This window comes from Eschrichtius robustus, chromosome 14 (genome assembly GCF_028021215.1).
Source record: "Eschrichtius robustus isolate mEscRob2 chromosome 14, mEscRob2.pri, whole genome shotgun sequence".
Classification (NCBI taxonomy): Eukaryota; Metazoa; Chordata; class Mammalia; order Artiodactyla; family Eschrichtiidae; genus Eschrichtius; species Eschrichtius robustus.
In genome coordinates this window covers 28,176,722-28,195,262 of record NC_090837.1, presented here as the reverse complement: position 1 = coordinate 28,195,262, position 18,541 = coordinate 28,176,722, and the positions used below count along the sequence as shown (strand labels likewise).

At 61.1% G+C, this 18,541-nt stretch overlaps 1 non-coding gene across 1 annotated transcript; it reads right to left on the bottom strand.

Moving 5' to 3' along the window:
* Positions 1 to 18,094: 18,094 nt before the first annotated feature.
* TRNAW-CCA (transfer RNA tryptophan (anticodon CCA)) lies at positions 18,095 to 18,167 on the bottom strand. The gene has a single exon. It is a non-coding gene; the product is annotated as a tRNA-Trp (tRNA).
* Between the last annotated feature and the right edge of the window lie 374 nt (positions 18,168 to 18,541).

Sequence of the window (18,541 nt, the reverse complement as noted above, 5' to 3'; positions counted from 1 at the left end):
CCAGCCACCGAGCGCAAGGCCTCTCTCAGCAGCCAGGTGTGTGTACATACGGGGTCCCTTCCCGCTGCCAGCCAGCCCCGGGTGGCAGGCCCTCCCTGACGGCGCCTCCCGCCTGCCCGCCCGCCCGTCCCATCTCCACCCCGTCATGTTTACAGGGCGTGGTCGGGGCGTTTGTTCCAGAACGCCACCTCCCGCCCGGATCGCGGTATATAGAGATATGCGTTTTATTTTACTTGTGTAAAAATATTGGACGATGTGGAATAAAGAGCTCTTTTCCTAAGCTGTGGCTTCTCAGGCTGGGGGTTGCTGTGAGCCGTGAGAGGCAGGCGGGCCCTGGAGGTGCAGCCCTGCCCCCGTCATGGCACATGGAGTTCCAGGAAGGGAAGGCAGCTGCCTGGTGGTATGGTCTGAGCTGCAGGCAGCTCGACCCTTTTCAGCCCAGCACTTGTGGTGGCCATGAAGACTGACCTCAGTGTGCCTTGGCCCCCTCCCTCCCGGCTGGGCTGACAGCAGTGTCTGAGAGAGGTGTGTGTCCAGCACAGACCATGCCCAGCCAGACAAGGCTGCCTCTGTGGGGACATCTGCTCTGCGGTCACACAGAGTCCCTAGAGGTCCCAGCCTTCCAGCCCAGCTTCGGCTGCCCCCCGTTCCCATGTGGGTTGAGGTGGTCCCAGGAGGAGCCTGAGGTCCAGGAGGACCCTGTGCTGGTGGGCTAGGGTGGTCCTGATGGAGTGCTGGGAGGTGAGGCTGACCCCCCCCCCACTTCCAAGGCCTGGCAGGGGCCGTGTGCCACCCTCATTCCACTGCCTGTGGTCTCGTGCCAGTGCTGTGGCCATGCCTACTCCGGCGTGTACCCAGGGTGCCGCATACCTACACCATACCGCACACATGTGCACGCACAGGCGGGGCAGGGATCACATGTGTGTACCCATATGCACGCGCATGCGTGCTCACACGCAGCACAGGCAAAAATATGCACGTGCACATTTTCTCAGTCCTTACTGAGCATGAGGACTCAGAAACAAAAGAGGCCACATGGCCATCCCACCATCCCCCTCGGGGCAGGGGCCTGGGAGAGCAGGAAGAGGGAGGAACACACGGTGAGTTGGGAGAGGGAGTGGGGGAACGTTGCTGGTGGAGCCAGATGGCCGTGGGGGCGGCCAGGGCTCCAGAAGCCCAGGGGAGGGGGGAAGGGAGGGGGTGTGCTCAGCAACCAGGCCCTGCTCCCCCACCCGGCCCCTCTGTGCCCATGGTAAGAGCTCAGACCCTCCCTGCCCCAGCCCAGGGCAGAGTCAGGGCACTGTTGGGGGAGGGTCCCTGCCTCTCCTGTCCGGCCCCTCCCCCTCCTCAGCCGGGTCCTCCCACATGCCCCATCTCTTCTTCTAAGGGACCCTTGGGCCTGGGCCCCCTGGCACCCCCTGTGTAAGCCCTGGCAGTTTGCCCCTCTGCACGGTGGATGCGGGTACGTCTGAGTTCCAAGACCAGACCGCGCTGCCCCCAGGCTCCAAGTGGGCAGCATGGGCAGGCCCCTTTGAGCCCAAGAGACCCCATCACCCCCTTAGACAGCCTCCACACACACAGCTCCGTGCAGTCTGGTGTGGAGGTATAGGGCAGCCTTGGTGACCATCAGCACCCCCGGACACCGTCCCTGTGACTGCACAGCCAGGCCGGGAGTCTGCCAGCCTGCGCCTGGGCGTTGGTGGGCAGAGGGAGCGTAGGCAGGAGTTTATCAGTTTTCTCCTGAGCAGCCCTTGCCATGCCCAAGAAGACACAGCCAAGCTGCTAAATCCGGGGAGGGTGCAGGGTTCTTGCTCATCATGGTGGCCCCTGGGCTCCCACCACCTTCCTGGCAGCCAGGAAACTGCAGACACGCATTTGCAAAGATCTTTGAGGCACACCTGAGCTCCTCAGCTTGCACACCTCCTGGGATAGGGTGCTCACTACCTCTATTGAGCCTGCTTCTTGCTGAGAGACACCCATCTGCTCTCAGGGCACTTTTCAGGCTGACTGTGCCTGTCACCACCAGCTGGCCCTCAGGTGGGGCCTGGGAGCCCCCCAGCAACTCAGGAGGCTGCAGGGCCCCATGCTGAGCTGGGACTTGGCTAACCCCCAGATGCCATGCCTCCACGGCCAAATGCTCCTCCTGGCACTGCCAGAGCCCCAGCCTGTCCTTTGGGGCCCCGCATCCTCCCCTCCCCCAGGCGAGAGAAACCCAGGCCACAGTGGGAAATGGGGACAAGGGGCCATACAGGCCTTCTGAGGGTGAAGCAGGTGGACCTGGGGGGGTGGGGTGGGGTACAGATCTTGGGGACTTTGTCTTGAGGGGCAGAGATGGGTTCTGATTTCCTGAATAGACCCATCTGGCCTCTGCGAACACAGTGGAGACTTGTGAGTGGGCACACAGGTCTGGCCAGGCCCAAGGAGGGTCCGGTGGGGGACCAGGAGGGCTGCGGCTGTGTTTGAGTTGGACCCAGCAGAAGGCAGAGGTGGGCAGGGCTCCCGGCGTCTGTGCTGAGCAGCCCATCCCCGAGGTGGGGGCCCCCAGAGGAGCGGCCCCCGTTGTCAAGGCCCAGGAGACATCTGGGTGGGGGTGTCGCGTGGGCTGTGCAGGCTGAGCTCAGGAGAGGGGCCCGGGCTGGAGGACAATTTGGGAGTTGTGAGTTTGGGTGATATTTACATCCCAGGAAGCGATGACATCACCAGCTGGCACTGGGCCCGGGGCGGCAGGCTCAGCTCCTGCCTGCCCCACCCGACCCTGACCCCTACCTTTCACCAGGCGTGCTGGTCCCCTGGGGTCAGGCCCAATGGACCCAGACAGGAGGTGACCGATGTCCAGCCTCAGACTCCCAGACCCTTGGACCTGGCTGGGCAGGAAGCTAATTCAGACCACGAGAAGCGCATTGGGAGTGTCCACCTCCCCAGGCCAGCTGCTGGTTTACCAGGATGCTCCTGGCCCTCATGCAAGGGTGCCAGGCCAGCCACAGGGCAGCCTGTGCACAGGGTCCTTCCCAGCTCACAGACCCATCCCGTGTCACAAGCCCGGCCAGGCTGGTGCTACCGAGAGCAGTCAGTGGAGGGTGGCACCTGGGGCCTGGGCTTGCAGGGGTGGATGGGAGGTGAGCAGGGTGCTGGGCTCAGGCTGGGTTCCTTCCAGGGGTCACTTCTCTGCTAGCCCTGACCCTGGGGCCCTGGGAGGGCAGTGGGGCATGACTGTTTGCCCACTGGGGGCCAAGGGGCCCCTGGGGCCACACTGTCCTGCCATCTACCTGCAGGGTTGGCCCAGGTCCTCGGACAGGAGCACCTGCCCCTGTCTATCTGGTGCCCAGGGCTTTGCACAGTAATTGGTAGAATTATATTTTAATCCTTAAATTAGTGCTGAAATAATAGAAGCAGTAGAATATTCAGCAGCTGATTGTAGACCGATGTCCAGTGAGACTGAGAACGTGTTGGGAGTGCGTCTATGGGAAGGAAGTATTTATTTGTTGGATGAGCTGGGGCCCAGGGGCTGCAGGGCAGAGGCCCTTCCTCACAGCCAGGGTGACCCAGCCCACCCTCACCCCCCACGACGCCCTCGCAGGAAGAGGTTGCTGACGCCCCCTGCGTGCACACAAGGACACTGAGGCCCAGAGGTGTGAAATGACATGTTTGGAGCATTGGACCTGCCTGAGGCCGTGCTTGCTCAGAGCCGCCCACGGCCAGCGTGGCTCTGCCCAGAGCGCCATGTGGCTCCCTGCTGGGCCTCAGCGTCCTCACCCCAGTGCTGGGCCGGCACAGGCCTGTCGTTAATCTCTCCTCCTTGTGCCAGTCAGCCTGGGGGTGTCCCTCTGCCCAGAGCATCACTTGACATGGCACACGGATGCACCCTGACCCCACTGGCATGATGTGTCGCACTGTGCCCGGCCCCTCTGGCAGCCTTGCCTTTGGTCCTGACTTGCCCCCATCTTTTCCCACCCTGTGCTGGGCTGAGGCTGCCCTAGAGCCCTGGACAGCTGGTCCGGCCAGTGCACGTAACAGCCCAGGGGCTTGGCCAGGCTCTGCACGTGAAGCCTGGGCGGCCCTGGGGGGACAGCAGCAATCTGGACGCAGCCCACCCCACGTGGCCAGGCTGGAATCCTGCAGGAATACAGGGGCCCTGCCCCATCCCCCCCCCACTACTGCCCACCCCAGCTCCCAGCCACAAAGTGCCACAGGATCCTCCTCCCAGCACCCTCTATTTACTTCAACACTCAACTCCGACACAACCCCCTCCTCCAGGAAGCCCTCTGTGATCCCCTCAGGCTGATTCCCACCCAGCCAGGCAGTCACGGAATGGATCCACAGTGCCCAGACCTACACGGCCAGGGCTTGGGGAGGTCCAGGATTGGTTCCTGAGTCGGGGAAGATCCATCACACCTCACTGGCCCTCGGTTTTCCTTCCTGTCATGAGGAATGAGTAAACCCTCATGGCAGGGGTCCCCGTGGCTCATGGAGCCGCTGTGAGAAAGGCTCAGCTTGGGCCAGCACCAGAGGGACTCCCAAGCCACTGAGACGGCTGCAGGCCCCGGTGGAGAGGCGGATGGGACGTTCCTGCCACACCATCCTGAGGTCGTCCCTCCAGCCACCCCCCCCAAACTACCCCCCACAGGCCTGTCTTCTTGGCCTTCAGACCTCGGCACAGAGCACGCACTTGGATTCCCAGGCCGGGCGGCACGCTGTGGGGCCAGGCTGGGCCACCTGAGTGCACCTCGCCCCTGCGGGGCTGCTGGAGCTGGCGGCTGGGAGCACCCCACGAGTTTCCCTTCCTTCCTGCAGCCTATTGCACACCCCGGCCGGGAAACGGGAAGCAGACAGATTCACAGCCAGCAGCCACTGTGGGATGAAAGGTGGGGCCTTTCATCCTGGCATCTACCAACTCATTGTGTGTTTATTAGGCACCTACTTTGTGCTGGGGGCTGGTAGGGGTGCTGCTGGGCTTTGGGCTTCCACCCCCTGGGCCACTAGGGAGATGGGGCTGCCTGGGATGGAACGTGGGGAGGCTAGTTATGTGGTCTGGCATGTTGAATCCACACAGATGGAGCCCCAGCCTCTGTCCCCTAGAAGAAGCCTGGGGGCGGCGGAGAGCCCCTTCCCTTCCTCTGTGGGGAGTGCTAATTAAACCCGCCGCCGACAAACACCGGGGAGCAGGAGGCCTCCGATCTGTCTTCACAAAGGGCTGTGCAGAGATTTATGGACAATAAAGGAACATCCATCTAGGGGAGGGCAGAAGAGCAGCAGCAGGGCAGGATGGGGGGAGGCAGCCCCCTCCCAACCAGCACAGCACAGGGGAGGATCACCGAGGAGGGAGAAAAATTAATGTGAACCATCAGGGAACGATGAAGGCCTTGCAGGGGAAACACCTTGACACACACATCGCATGAGGCCAGCCTGGGTGGGCCTGGGGACGAGAGCCAGCGACCCCAGGTCAGGGGCAGCCTGATGCCACACAATTATTTTTGAAAAATGATGGAACAGAGAAAGAGCAGAGGTGGGGGCATGGCGGGGTGCTGCAGGCTCCGGGATACCAGGGGCTTCTGGGATGCAGTCGCTGTGCTGCGAAGGGGAGGAGGGTCTCAGGGCCTCAGGAGCTCAAGGGGCTCGGCCTTGGGACCACTGGGGTTCCTGAGAACCAAGGGGGACTTCATGGCTGAGCCCTTCCTGGGGCCCCTTTGCCCCCCAGGAGCGGCTGCAGCCACACCTGCCCACCTCCAGGCTCTCAACCACCACCCATCCCTGATTCCCGTCCTGCCCCTCCACCCCAGGACCCTTCTGCTCTCTCCCCTCTACTGGACCCGCCCGTCAGCATCTGACTCTCCCTGACTGCTGAGGGCCCCGCCCACACACCCGTCCACCTGTTCTGTCTGTCCCACTCTGTCCAGCCACACTTCTCTGCTCTTCCCTCAACAGGCCCTGGTGGGGTGGGGCGGGGGGGAACGAAGGCTCTCCTGTCCCTGGGTCAGTGTCACCCAGGACACACACCCTGCTCCAGCCCTGGACCTCTCCAGACCTGCAGAGGGACACACTGGCCCCGAGGCCCTGTCCCAGGCCAAGCCTGACTCAGAGTGACCACCCAGGCCAGGGCAGTGGCGCTGTCGCCCCCATGCCTGCCGTGCCCAGGGAAGCCTGTGCACCGCCCACCATGCCGACTGCTGGGTCTGGACTGTTCAGGGGCCCAGGCTGGGGACGTGCACCTTGTCTGTTGGGCACTGATGTGCCCAAGGGGTGAGATGGCCCCCAAACCCACTCCTTCCGTGCAGGTGAACTGAGCACAGCGACGTTTGCAGGTTTCCCACACATTAGGCATGTTCTGTGGAAACCAACCCTAATTAACACCACCACACAGAAGCACCCAGCGCTGTACTCCAGAAATAGGACATGCGCCGGGGCGAGAACTGCCATGCGGTGAAGTGAGGGGGCGCCTGGCATCCGCTGTCCCCACGGCAGCGTCTCAGGGAGCCTCTGTGTCCTCGCCGGCTGTTGTGGGCATCTAGGCAGCAAGCACGGTGTCTGGCACTCAGCATTCTCCACCGCGATGAGTCCTATGGATGCTCTAACACCTGGATCTGGGGCCACCTCCTCCTGGAAGCCAGCCCGGACTGCATCCACCCAGCCCTGGAGTCTGAGCCCTCACCCACCTCCTGACAGAGCCCTAACTTTGTCAGGTCTTGACTCAACCCCTCCAAACTTGGTCTGGGGTGACCCGGTCTCCTGCCTGTGACAAGCGAGCATCGGGCATGGGTTGACCCCCACTCCCCAGAAAGGCTTCCTTGGTCTGGTGAGGGAACGTGGGAATAACTGTGATGCCTGGAACAGCACCTGGTCCCTTCCTGGGACCACAAGGCAGTCTGAGGCAGAGTGGAGCACCGACGACGGACAGCACAGCTGAGGGGGCCTTGGCCTCCACCAGCCCTGAGCCGCCTGCCACCGTACCTGCCGTTTGCCTGGGCCAGGGAGGGTCTCTCTCCTGCAGCCCCTGGGCTGGGCCCCACTGTCACCGTCACCGGTAGGGTACAAGAGGGGACTGGGACTTACAGAGGAGGAAAGGCTGGGGAGGGCAGTGGGGGTCAATGCCGCTTGGACGGGAGAAAGCTCACGCCCAGGGACCTGGCACCCCCAGCCCCTCACCTTCCACCCACCACGCTGCCGAAAGCCAGGGGGACCAAGGAGCAGCTGAGCCTTCAGTCAAGGAGATTCCGGCCCTAGAGAAACTAAAAATACACTCAGCCCGGTGGAGAGCCAGGCTGTGGCGGTGGAACCCTCTTCTGCCGTGTCTCACCTCTCAGTCCCTGAGAGCCGTGGGGGCTCACCCCCTCCCACCCCACCCCCACCCCAGCTGAGCAGGTCCTGGCAGAAGGAATAGACTGCGCGGGAAAGCAAGAGGCTGACCGCCTACCCTGAGCTTGGGCAGCCTGGGCAGGGCCTGGGCTCACCTGTCAGGCTTACCTGTAGCCCGTGAGGGGTGGGGGCAGGGTCTCCCCAGGGAACCCAGTGAGGGGTGCTGGGCCGGGCAGGGCGAGGCTGGGGGCAGAGGGAGGTGACCCTGGGCGCCCGTGGATGAGTCTGGAGGGTTTGCTGCACCTGCCTCTGGGGTCCCCAGGCCGCCATGATGGGCGGCTGCTGTCATGTGATGCCAAGCCTTTCCTGTTCCCAGCTGGCCTCCAGCTCGGCTGGCTGCATATCAAGCTAGGGACTCAATAATGAAGGATTTGACTTGCAAAATCGGCAAAACAGTGCTAATAAGAGGACAGACTCACATAGGGGTGGGGGCAGGGACCTGAAATCCAGGCATCAGGGCAGAACACCCAGGTCTGGCCTGGGTGCTTGTGATGGTGGAGAAAGTGGGGCTCAGGGGACCCTGGGCCTGTCACCTCGGGCCCTGCCTGCTCAGGGCCAAGGACAGTGTATTGTGAGTAGGTAGGCAGCCCAAGTTGTAGGGACAGTGCCCCACCTGCCAGTCCCAGAGCCTTAAGTAGGCCCAGCCCTTCCCTGTGCCCTTGTGGGAGGGGTCTAGGGTGAGGGGTCTTGCCTGACCCCTCCCACACTCCGTCTTGGCTCTGGGGGCCTCACAACAGAGGGGCCTCCTGCCCCAGTCAGGAGCCCCACTGCTGTGGCTCTGAGTGTGGGTGGTCCTCAGTCCTGAAAATAGCAGCTCACCTCCCTCCTTCTGGGTCCCCCATAGGGAGTCAGAGCTGGCAGGGTGGGCCTGAGGGGACAGAGAGCTGACAACCTCAGCAGGGGCTGAGCTGGGCACACAGACGGGGTGACCCGAGGGTAGTGTGGAGGGCATCAGGGTTAGATGTCTCCACAGAACAGGCTGCAGCCACGAGGCTGGGGGCAGGGTGAGGACCCCTCCCTGGGCCCTGTGCAGGGCAGGGCAGACCTTGCCTGAGTCGGGGACACAGGCCACAAGGAGCTGCTTCGTGGACCCCTCCAGCGTGTGAGGTCTGTGGGAGGTGCCAGTGGGAGGGGGATGGAGGGAGGAGGGGGTCAGCCGGGGACCCTGCCAAGGCCTCTACCTTCCCAGAGCGTTCACATCTCAACGCCAGCAACATGGCTCCGTGTGCCCATGAGGGCACAGTCCAGGCTGGTCGCTGTGGCCCACTGTTCATTTATAAGGAAATTCCCCAATTACGGCTCTGTCACTGAGGCTGGCTGGCGAGCTGGCTGAGTGCATGTTGCCCAGAGGGGAGCTGAGCGGCCGCACCAGGAAGCAAGATGAGGAGGCACTTGGCACCCGGGAGAGCTTTGAGCCCATGAGCGCTTTCCCAGCAATGCTGAGTGGGTAGGAGGGGGTCCCTGGCCCCCAGTGCGGCTGCCCACAGGAGGTCCTGGTCCTCCTGTGTCCGCCCAGGGGCGCCATGCCCACCCTCCACCTCCTCTCTGCACCTGGCTGGAGTCTGTGCACCCAGGTCCCACACCCAGAATGCATTCGGACACTGGCTTGAGGGTCTGGTGGGCGTGGTACCAAGTGGGATCCTGGGGAGAAAGGCTCCCTGTCCAGCACCCAGCATTGTCACCGCAGTGTGTGCTGTGCACCCGCTGGCACTGGTAGCTGGTGGCCGCGTGTGGCCGCCCCAGGCAGGCTGGGCCTGAGGGCTCTTGGCCGGACCTGCCCCGCCCCCACACTTCCCCTCTAATTGGGCCTTGTCAGGGCCCACGCGGGCGCCGTGGTGCCCATTCTGTCAACGTCGGCACAATCTTTGCTCACCGAAGCTTGGCAGAGCCGAGAGGCCGGCGCAGCCACAATCGCTCCTGGTCCCTGGGAGCCACGGAGCAGGAGCAGGAGCGGGAGGGGCATGGATCCCAGGTGTGGTGGGGACAGCCTGGGGCCACAGACGTTGCCTGGACTTGCCCTGCTCAGGCCACTGCACCAAGCCAACGTGCACGGTTATGGTCTCTGAGCACCTGGCCTGAGCAGCAGGACACAAGAGGCCCCAAGATCGACTGCCATCCCACCTCCTGGGGAAAGCACAGACAAAGGCTCCGAAAGGAGCACAGGGGGCAGCAAGGAGACTGGGCAGGGCCGACAGTCTGGCCTCCCGCTGCTGGGGGACCCTGGGGGCCATTTCACCAACCCAGGCCTTGTTTTCTCTTCTGCGAAATGGGGTGATAGGGAGACCTCCTCAGGGAATCACCAAAAGGCCCCGGGCCCGCCCTCCTCAGCCCAGCAGTGCACACTCTCCAAGGAACTCACCGCGTGCATGGGCTGTGCCCGGGAGGGGCCCGCCGAACGTGCACATGGACTCTCACGTGTGCACACGTGTGCACAGTGCACAGAGCACAGCGCCCACACGTCACCCAGCCCTCCAACTCTCCACCCTCTTCCGAGGATCGCGTATCCGCGTCTCCCCTCGTCCAGCCTAAGGCCTCCTCCCGTCGCCCCACAGCCCACAGCAGCTACTGACAGCAGACGTATCGTCAGCCCAGGGACCAACCCCTGAGCTGCCCAGGCCTGACCACGTGGCCCTGGGAACAGCCCTCAGGCCCACGCTGGGCGCTAATCAGCTCCAGACGCTCACTGGTGCTCAGCCCTGGGACACGGTGCTGGGCGGGAGGCCACCTCATAACCTGACCCCAAGCAGCTGCCCTCAGGCTTGGGTGGGTCTGCAGTGTCGCCCTCCTTCTCCCTGGCACCACCCACCCAGCTGTGGGGTACCTGCACCCAGGTAAGGGAGCGAGGGTGGCCTGGAGGGGCCAGGGCTTCTGCTCCTAGCTCACTTGCCCCTCATTGCCTTGTGGCGGGTTGTTCACAGTTCACTCGGCATTAACGTTACAAGCTGCTGCTGAACCTCAGGTAAATCCCTGCCCCAAAGGGCAGTCGCTTCAGTGAGCCGGGAGCGTGGTGGGAGGGGCTGGCCGGGTTTGGGGCGGGTGCCCAGACGCCAGTGTCCACACCCAGAGCCTCCTGAGAGCTTAGGGCCTCTCCGGAGATGAGCCCAGGAGCAGGTGCGGTGGGAGTGGCCTGGGGCCATTGCGCACAGGGCTCACCCGGAGAGCAGCCCAGGGCTCCAGGCAGCAGGAGACCCCACGTGTGCATGGCCCCGTGCTTTGCAGTCCCATGTTCCACAACTGTCACTTCCCAAATTCAGCAAGCATTTTTTGAGCACCTACCTTGTATGCACACAGTTGAGTGCGGTGCTGTGTGGCCCTCGTGGCAGGTACAGGCTGTGGAGCTAAACGAGCCTTGGCCGTGGCCAGTGTGGACCCCGGGCCTTTGCACCCCCACTGCACTCCCTCTGGGCACAAGCTCCCTCCTCCTCTGGGCCAGTGCTCACAGCTCACTGTCTTGAAGGGCCTCCCCAACTCCCCAGCTGCACCCCACACCCTCCCCAAGGCAGTCCAAGCCACAGAGTGCTGTCCACGCCAGGACGCTTCCCAGAGGCCTTGGCTGAGGGGTAGTGGACCTGGGGGCTCTGAGATGCCTCAGGGTCATGGAAGTGGCCCGGAAGGACATTGCCTGGCCCCCCGTGGCATCCTCCACCCCTCCTGAGCCTCAGGCCCATTAGGGCCCTTCCTCACACGGGAAGCCTAGGGGAGGCTGGCTCTGGCAGAATAGCCACCCCAGGGAGCAGCTCAGACACACTGACTGTAAACAGCTGTTAGTCTCTTGGAGAACAAAATAAATTGTTTTAACAGCAGAGCCGTTATTCTTCTCTGTGCAGCTTGGGGCTGAGGGCCTTGGGAGTTCCATGCCCTGCTAGCTGGCCCTTGCCCTGGCCCCGCCCCTGACAGTGGGGCAGCCCAGCCAGCCTCGGGGCCTTGGGTCTGCCTGTCCAGCGAGTGATGGATCCTGCCCAGGCCTAGGCTGCGTCCCCGAGACCCTCACAGGGCCCGAGCCAGGCCTGGAGCCCTATTGTCTACCTGCCATGGGCACACGGTCCTGGCCTGCAGCTCCTCCTCTTCCCCTCCATCTACACCCCGACCCCACCACTGCTGTGCTGGGCGATCTGGGGACATGGGAGCTGGGGGGTCTGGGCATGCCCCACCTCGGGGACCACACCACACAGTCCCACGTCCCAGGCTCCTGCTGCAGGAGCTCCCCACAGCTCCCAGGAACACTGTGGGGTGGGGATGGGCTCTCAGAGCCACCTCACCGAGCTGCGGGCTGTGGTTGCCCTTTGGTTTTGGAGAGGGTGAGCCAGGCCCAGCTACCAGGGACCAATTATCACTGCAGCAGCTCCGATGCCTGCCCAAGGCTTCTGCTGTCCTCACTTCAGTCTTCACAGAAAGTTTTGTGTGTGTATCCGTGAACTTGCTACGTGAGTGGGCACACCTGTGAGGTCATGGAGTCAGCCCTCCTGGGCAGACACCCAGCTGTAGTCTCTGCCCAGAGTTTCCCCTTTCTCACCCTGCGTCCCCAAGCAGCACCCCAGCCTTCAAGTGCAGGGGGCACTTCTCCCAGGGGCCTGGTCGTAAGATGCTGGGCAGCTGATGACCCCTCTCTGGACAAGCTGCCACTGCACTGTCCCCCACATGAGGCCACATGTGCGCCGAGCTCAGAGATTGTGTCCTGGTCACCCCAGCTCTGGAAAGGGCTCTGGGGTGGTACCCTGGGGATGGGCAGAGTGTCCTAGCCGGGAAGGGGTCTGGGCTGGACAGCTGCCTGCATTGCAGGGTGGGGCTCAGTGCCCATGTTGGGTGAGGCTTCCCCGAGTCATGGGCAGAAAGAGGAGCCTGAGTTCTGGGCAGCTCACCCCACCCGGGCCTACCCCCAACAACAGAAAAACATCCCCGGGCCGGCCGTCAGCTCAGCGCCTGCTCACAGCACATTGCCTCCGCGAAGACAGGAAATCCATACTGGGCTGAGCAATGCTACCAGCGAGGTCAGACCTGTTGTTTGGGGCGGGGGAGGCGGAAGGGAGAGTGGGCCAGGCTGCCTACTCTCACCCGCTCATAGGCTGAAAGCGTCTGTGCCAGCGCCCGACGTGCCTTCTGTAGGCCAAGCTGGGCTGTCCTAGGGCCAGGACCCGCAAGGCTCCACCTGCCCTTGGGGGGCACCCGACATATGAACCCTGGGGTCAGGTCCTCGCAAGCAGGAAGCAGGTCATAGCTACCACGCCACTGCCCGCCCCAGCACAGGGGCACCAGGACAGGGACCTGGCAGGCCCCTACCCCCCCCCCCCACTCCAGGGCTGGCAGAGCTTCAAAGGCTCCTTCCAGGGTCCCCCTCCATTGCCGCCAAAGGGCACATCTCATCTCCACAGGGAGCCGTCACCATGGACACCACCTGCACCGCCCGCACTGTCAATGCAGCTTGAAGATGCTCCTCTTCTGGCCCCCAGGCCCTTTGGTCCGGAGGGGTGGCCAATGGGATTAGCACCCTCTGTCCCCCAGGGAACCCACCTACCCAGTGTGAGCTCAGGCTGCGTGGTGCTGGGGGCTCAGGGGTGTTTGTCAATGAATGAATGAATGGGAAAAAAGAACAAATCCCTGGGAATCCTCCTGCCCCCGGTGATGGCAGGATCCAAGAGCTCCAGGGCCCCACAGGTGGGGGCTCCATGGAGGACCCTGGACCCAGCTTTGTTTGGGGTTCCTGTCAGTACCTGCTGGCCACTGCAGGACAGCCGGGGCCTCCTGGGTCCACCCGCTGTACCAGGTGGGCTGGATATGCTGTGTGGCCTGTGGAGGGCAGAGTCATGCTCCCCAAGCATTTCCCATGAGCGTCTTCCCGCCCAGGAGGCTGGCCCTTCTGATGAGGTGGCCCTGTGTGCAGTTCTGGCCAATCTGAGCAGGAGCAGGTGGAGCACATCTGGGCTGGGTGCAAGGCCTGCAGGTTACCTCTCTCCCTCGGCCGGGATCCAGTGATGTCCCGGGTGGTGGTGGCCCGTCAGCCTGGGCCAACAGATGATGTAGACCTGGGTCCCCCTCCAACCATGGGTTTCATGTGAGAAGGAAACCGGCCTCTGTTGCTTTAAGGTTTGGGGCTGTTTGTTACGTCAGCATAACACGTCCATCTGATGGATACAAGGGACAAGCACAGGACGTAGAAACAGGTGACAAGCAGGGTCTGAGGCTGCCATGGGAGGCACGGGTGTAACACCCCTCCCGGGCAAAAGTCCGAGCTGGTGGGCCAGCAGTCTGCAAACTTGAAGCCCATGAGGGGGAACCTGATGGGCAGGCCAGCAGCACAGACTTGTAGCCACAGTCCCCTGGGCCTTGCAGGGCAGTGAAGGGCCAGCCGGGCCAGCTCAGTGGCACATGCACCCAACTGTCCTCGGGGCTGAATCATGTGATCAGGACGAAGCTACCGGCCTTCATCCCTGCTTCCCTCCTCCCCCTCCAGGTCAGACCCCTCCCTGCTTCCCTGACCAGACTGTGGAAAGGTGGGGATCCTGATGACCAGCACACACTGTTCACTCCTCCAGGCCAGGCTGTCTCTTTTGTCTCCTGCTGGGTCCTGAGTGCTAGAGCAGCCGTGCCTGGCACACCGTAGGTGTTCACTAAATAGCCTTGAGCGGGTACCTGGTCCCCCCATTTTACACAAGGGGACACCGAGTCTCAGGCCACCTGCCCCAGCCCCACAAGGTCTGCCACACCGCGGCTATCGCTCCAGGGCCCCTGCCCTTGGCCAGGCTTATCTGGGAGCCCTGAGACCCCCATGAGGGGCATGCTGCCTGCAAACGTATGTTTTCATTAGCAAGAGATGAATAATTAATGCCACAGCGCCTTTGAAACTCTTTTGGTTTTTATTTTAAATCTTTTTTTCTATGTATAGAAGCAGCACTTCCGTTAGGCACCAAATTTATTCTTTAATAAACACGGCAGTTATTTATTCAATCCCTAGGCTCTCTGGGGTGGCCTGACACAGGGGCAATGTCAGCCCGCACCCCACCGGCCCAGCCTCCTGAGCACACAGTGGGGCAGAGGGCAGAGGTCATGGGCAAGGTGCACACTTCCCAGAGCCCCCCCTGGTTCCTCTCACATCCCCCACTGCAGACCCGGGATGGGGTGATAGGTGTGTGGAGGGAGCCCAGGGCCAGGTGGCCCCGGCAGAGTTGCAGGTGGGGGCTGGGCATCCCCTGTCAGGACAGCACGTGTGGGGAGGGTGGGCCAAGCAGGCCTTGGGGATGTGAGGCCACCGGCCCCCCGGCGAGCCCTGCTTCATGCCACCCATGAGGCCTGCCTTCCTACACGCACCAAGCCTGGGACTGGAGCTGGCGGCCTGGATGATTCAGCTTCGTGAGATCCTGGGCCAAGAGTCCGCAGGCGTTGATTTCTCGGCTCTGCAAGTCAGTCTTCAAATGCCATTACTTGATGCTTTCTCGGGGATTTAGTCAGAAACACTGATTTAAACTACAAACCACCGAGCATTCGAGCAGCAGAATAGTCTCCAAATGCACCTTCCCTGGTCTGAGGCTCTGCTGGCTGAGTGCCAGCACGCTGGAGCCCCTCGGCCTGCCCACAGCCGGAGTCAAGGGGTGGATATCACAGCCTACACCCTCATCCTGCTGCCCAGCTCCCTATCCTTAGCTAGAACATGATGCTGAACAAAAGAATTAGGATGTAGATATTTTTTCTTGCAAAAAGTTGTCATTAATTTTTTAAAGTGTGCGATATTGTCCTCAAGAAAACGCATGAAAAATGAGTTGTCTGGGGCTTCACTGGTGGCACAGTGGTTAAAAATCCACCTGCCAATGCAGGGGACAGGGGTTCGAGCCCTGGTCCGGGAAGATCCCACATGCCACGAGCAACTAAGCCCGTGCGCCACAACTACTGAGCCTGCACTCTAAAGCCTGTGAGCCGCAACTACTGAGCCCACGTGCCACAACTACTAAAGCCCATGTGCCTAGAGCCCGTGCTCCACAACAAGAGAAGCCACCACAATGAGAAGCCCGCGCACCACAACGAAGAGTAGCCCCCACTCGTCACAACTAGAGAAAGCCTGCGCGCAGCAACGAAGACCCAATGCAGCCAAAAATTAAAAAAAAAAAAAGAGTTGTCTGTTCCTAATAAATATTTTCTAGATTAAGTATTTGTATCTCTATCAGTTATTTATCTCCATATATGGAGAATACATAATTTGTAATAAAATGCAGAAAGAGTTTAATTTTTCTTCACAATATATGAAATTGAATTTTTGACTAATACGTGAATAAATTGACTCTAATCTCTTCCTGTCATAGTGTACAGTATTGTTTTAGGTATAAATCTCTTATTTTATAGATGTTTTCAAAAAATTAATCTCCAATATTTAAGGATTGGCGTAAACCTCCGTAACAGGGCGTTCCAGCAGATTCCCATTTATAAGGCTTGTCGTTTCCACATGCCCCCCCACCCCGAATCATCAATGGCACAAGCCAAAGTCACACCAGGGCTCCCCAAACACTCACAAATGTTCATAATTTACAAAACAGGTGCCGACTTGGTTGTAATGAGGCGACCTGGGTCCGTTGGTGGCAGGGGGAACAGCCCAGGCCCCGCACTGCAGGCCAAGGGCTCCATGCAGCTCCGGGCGCCCAGCCTGGTCGCCGACGGGCAAACAGGAGGCCGGTCCATCCCTGCAGGCCCGCCCCACATGTGAGAGGGTGGCAGCTGAAGAAGCAGGGCTGGCCCGGCTTGTGTGGCCCTGAGGCTCGAGGAGGAAAGACTGGCGGGAATCTGGGAGAGCCAGCATGCGGCTGGGCACAGGCCAGCGAGGGGACGACAGCTGGGGGCAGCCCAGCCACAACCATTGCTCTGCTGGTCACTTCACAGTGACTGGGTGGAGGGAGAGTCATGTGACCCAAGCCAGGCTGGTTGGGAACACAGACGGGGCCAAGAAGCAGTAAATGCCCCAAGTCAGATGCTTCCCTGGAATTTTTCACACTGAAGCAGGAGGTAGAGCCCCTTTCTCCACCTGGTCTGGAGGTACAAGCCTGGCACTGCTGGGGCCACGGGTCCAGCTTGGGGACCCAGCAGTCGGGAAGGTTGACTGTGGAGGGAAGTGGCAACAGGGGCTGGGGGACCTTTCGGGCACTCTGTGTCCTGAGGCCACCTGGAGCCCACATCATCCTGAAACACGTCCCTGGGCCTGGGGCGTTCACAGCAGAGACTGGGCTCTTGGCCCACGAGAGTCAGCGCAGAGGTTCTGTTAACTCGGGGGCTGGGCTGCAGAGGTGCCGGGCCCAGGGACTCCGGCTCAATCCGGATGCTGTCTGTGATGTTATTCCAGAGTCTGCACGGTGGGAAGTCGCAAGAATCGCTTCATTACACATGCCTGATAATTGAAGAACCAGAGAGACAGGTGTGTGTTTGAAAACCGAGACTTGAGTCCTCGAAATTAAGAGCGGGACATCCGTCTGCCTCACCACCCGTGGCTGCAGGACCCAGAAAGCCCAGGTGCCAGGCAGCAGAAAGGCATGAAACAGAGGGGTGAAATAGGCCAGACACCAAAGGACCAATGCTGCGTGATTCCACTCGTATGAGGTCCCTGGAGTCGTCACAGTCACAGAGACAGAAAGTAGGATGGAGGTTGCCAGGGCTGGGGGAGGGGAGGGGGACTCAGTGTTTAACGGGGGCAGGGTTTCAGTTTGGGAAGATGAAAAGTTCTGGATGTGACGAAGGTGACGGCTGCAGGACAGTGTGAATGTCAATGCTGCTGAGCTGTGCATGTGCACTTAAAAATGGTTAGAATGGTAAACTTTGTGTTATGTGTATTTTACCACATTAAAGAAAAAAGGAATATCCTCCCTCCAAAAACCCCCAACATTGTAAGTCTGTATGTATGTATTTTAAACATTAACTTGTTTAAAGTATGTAAAAATAGTTCTATGCTTCATTCGAGGTTGACTGCGCAGGATCGCCTGCAGAGAAAATGTCCTGGTTACACAATCTTTCAGCACGTGGGTCATCTCAGTTGAAGGGGGAGAGCATGAAACGGGGCCCTCAGGACTGGAGACCGAAGCGGACCTGGCACCACAGTCCACGGCGGCTTCCTGGAAGGAGGACACCCTCGGAAGGGACAAGGCCTCGGAACGCCATCCCCACAGCCTGCGCCGCCGTGGGGGAGGGTCCCACGCAGTGGAGTCGGGGTTGGTGGGGGGACACGCGGGGTTTCATCCTGAGAGGCCTCTGCGGCCACACTTGTGCTGGGCTCCGGGACACAGCGGCTAATGGGGCAGACAAGACATTCTCAGGGGGACACAGATGGGGCCAAGAAGCAGGAATGCCCCACGTCAGAGAGTTGCCCTCCGAGGGGACGGCTCCTCCTTCTCATACTTTTTAAATATCCTCAAACAAAAGTTGTAATGAAAATCCACAATAATCAGAAAGCACGTGAAGGTAGGTCAGCCGGCTGCCAGGAAGGACCAGGCCTGAAAGGGGGCCAGTCCTCTTGAGGCTCTTCCCCACCTCCCAGACAGGTCGCTGGCCCTCAGGGATTCTAGTGGGTGACAGGCCCAGGTGGCTCAGTGGGGGTAGGCAGCCAGGGTGGGCCCTGGGGTCCTGGCAGACAGGGGTCTGGGTGTCAGCAACCGCTGGTCACCCCCACTCCCTGCCCTTGGCTTTCCATGCCTTTTACTTTCTGTATTCTTTTTTTTTTTTTTTCTAATATTTACTTATTTGGCTGTACCAGGCCTTAATTGTGGCATGCAGGATCTAGTTCCCTGACCAGGGATCGAACCTGGGCCCCCTGCGTTTGGAGTGCAGAGTCTTAGCCACTGGACCACCAGGGAAGTCCTTATTTTCTGTATTCTGATGCTTTGTCATCCTGGTCCTTGCTGACCCTGGAGGGACTGCCCCTGCCCCGGGCTAGCCAGCTCCCAGCCCTGGGAGAGAGCAAACATGCCCCAGTCTGCACATTTCATACACAAACCAGCCAATCCAGAGCCTGCCCCCAGCCCTCCCCCGCCCCAGGGCTCCCACACTCCAGGCCACTTCCCACCTGCCCTAGTCACCCAGGGCCGGTGCCCCAGAGCTGACCCTGAGCTTGCTCACCTGCTTCACAGTTCCTTCACTCAGAAGCGGCAAGACAGGGTCCTGCCCACAGCTCCCCCGTCCCTCTGCCTCACCGACCCTGCAGCTTCCCCATGTGGCCCCCGGAGCTGGT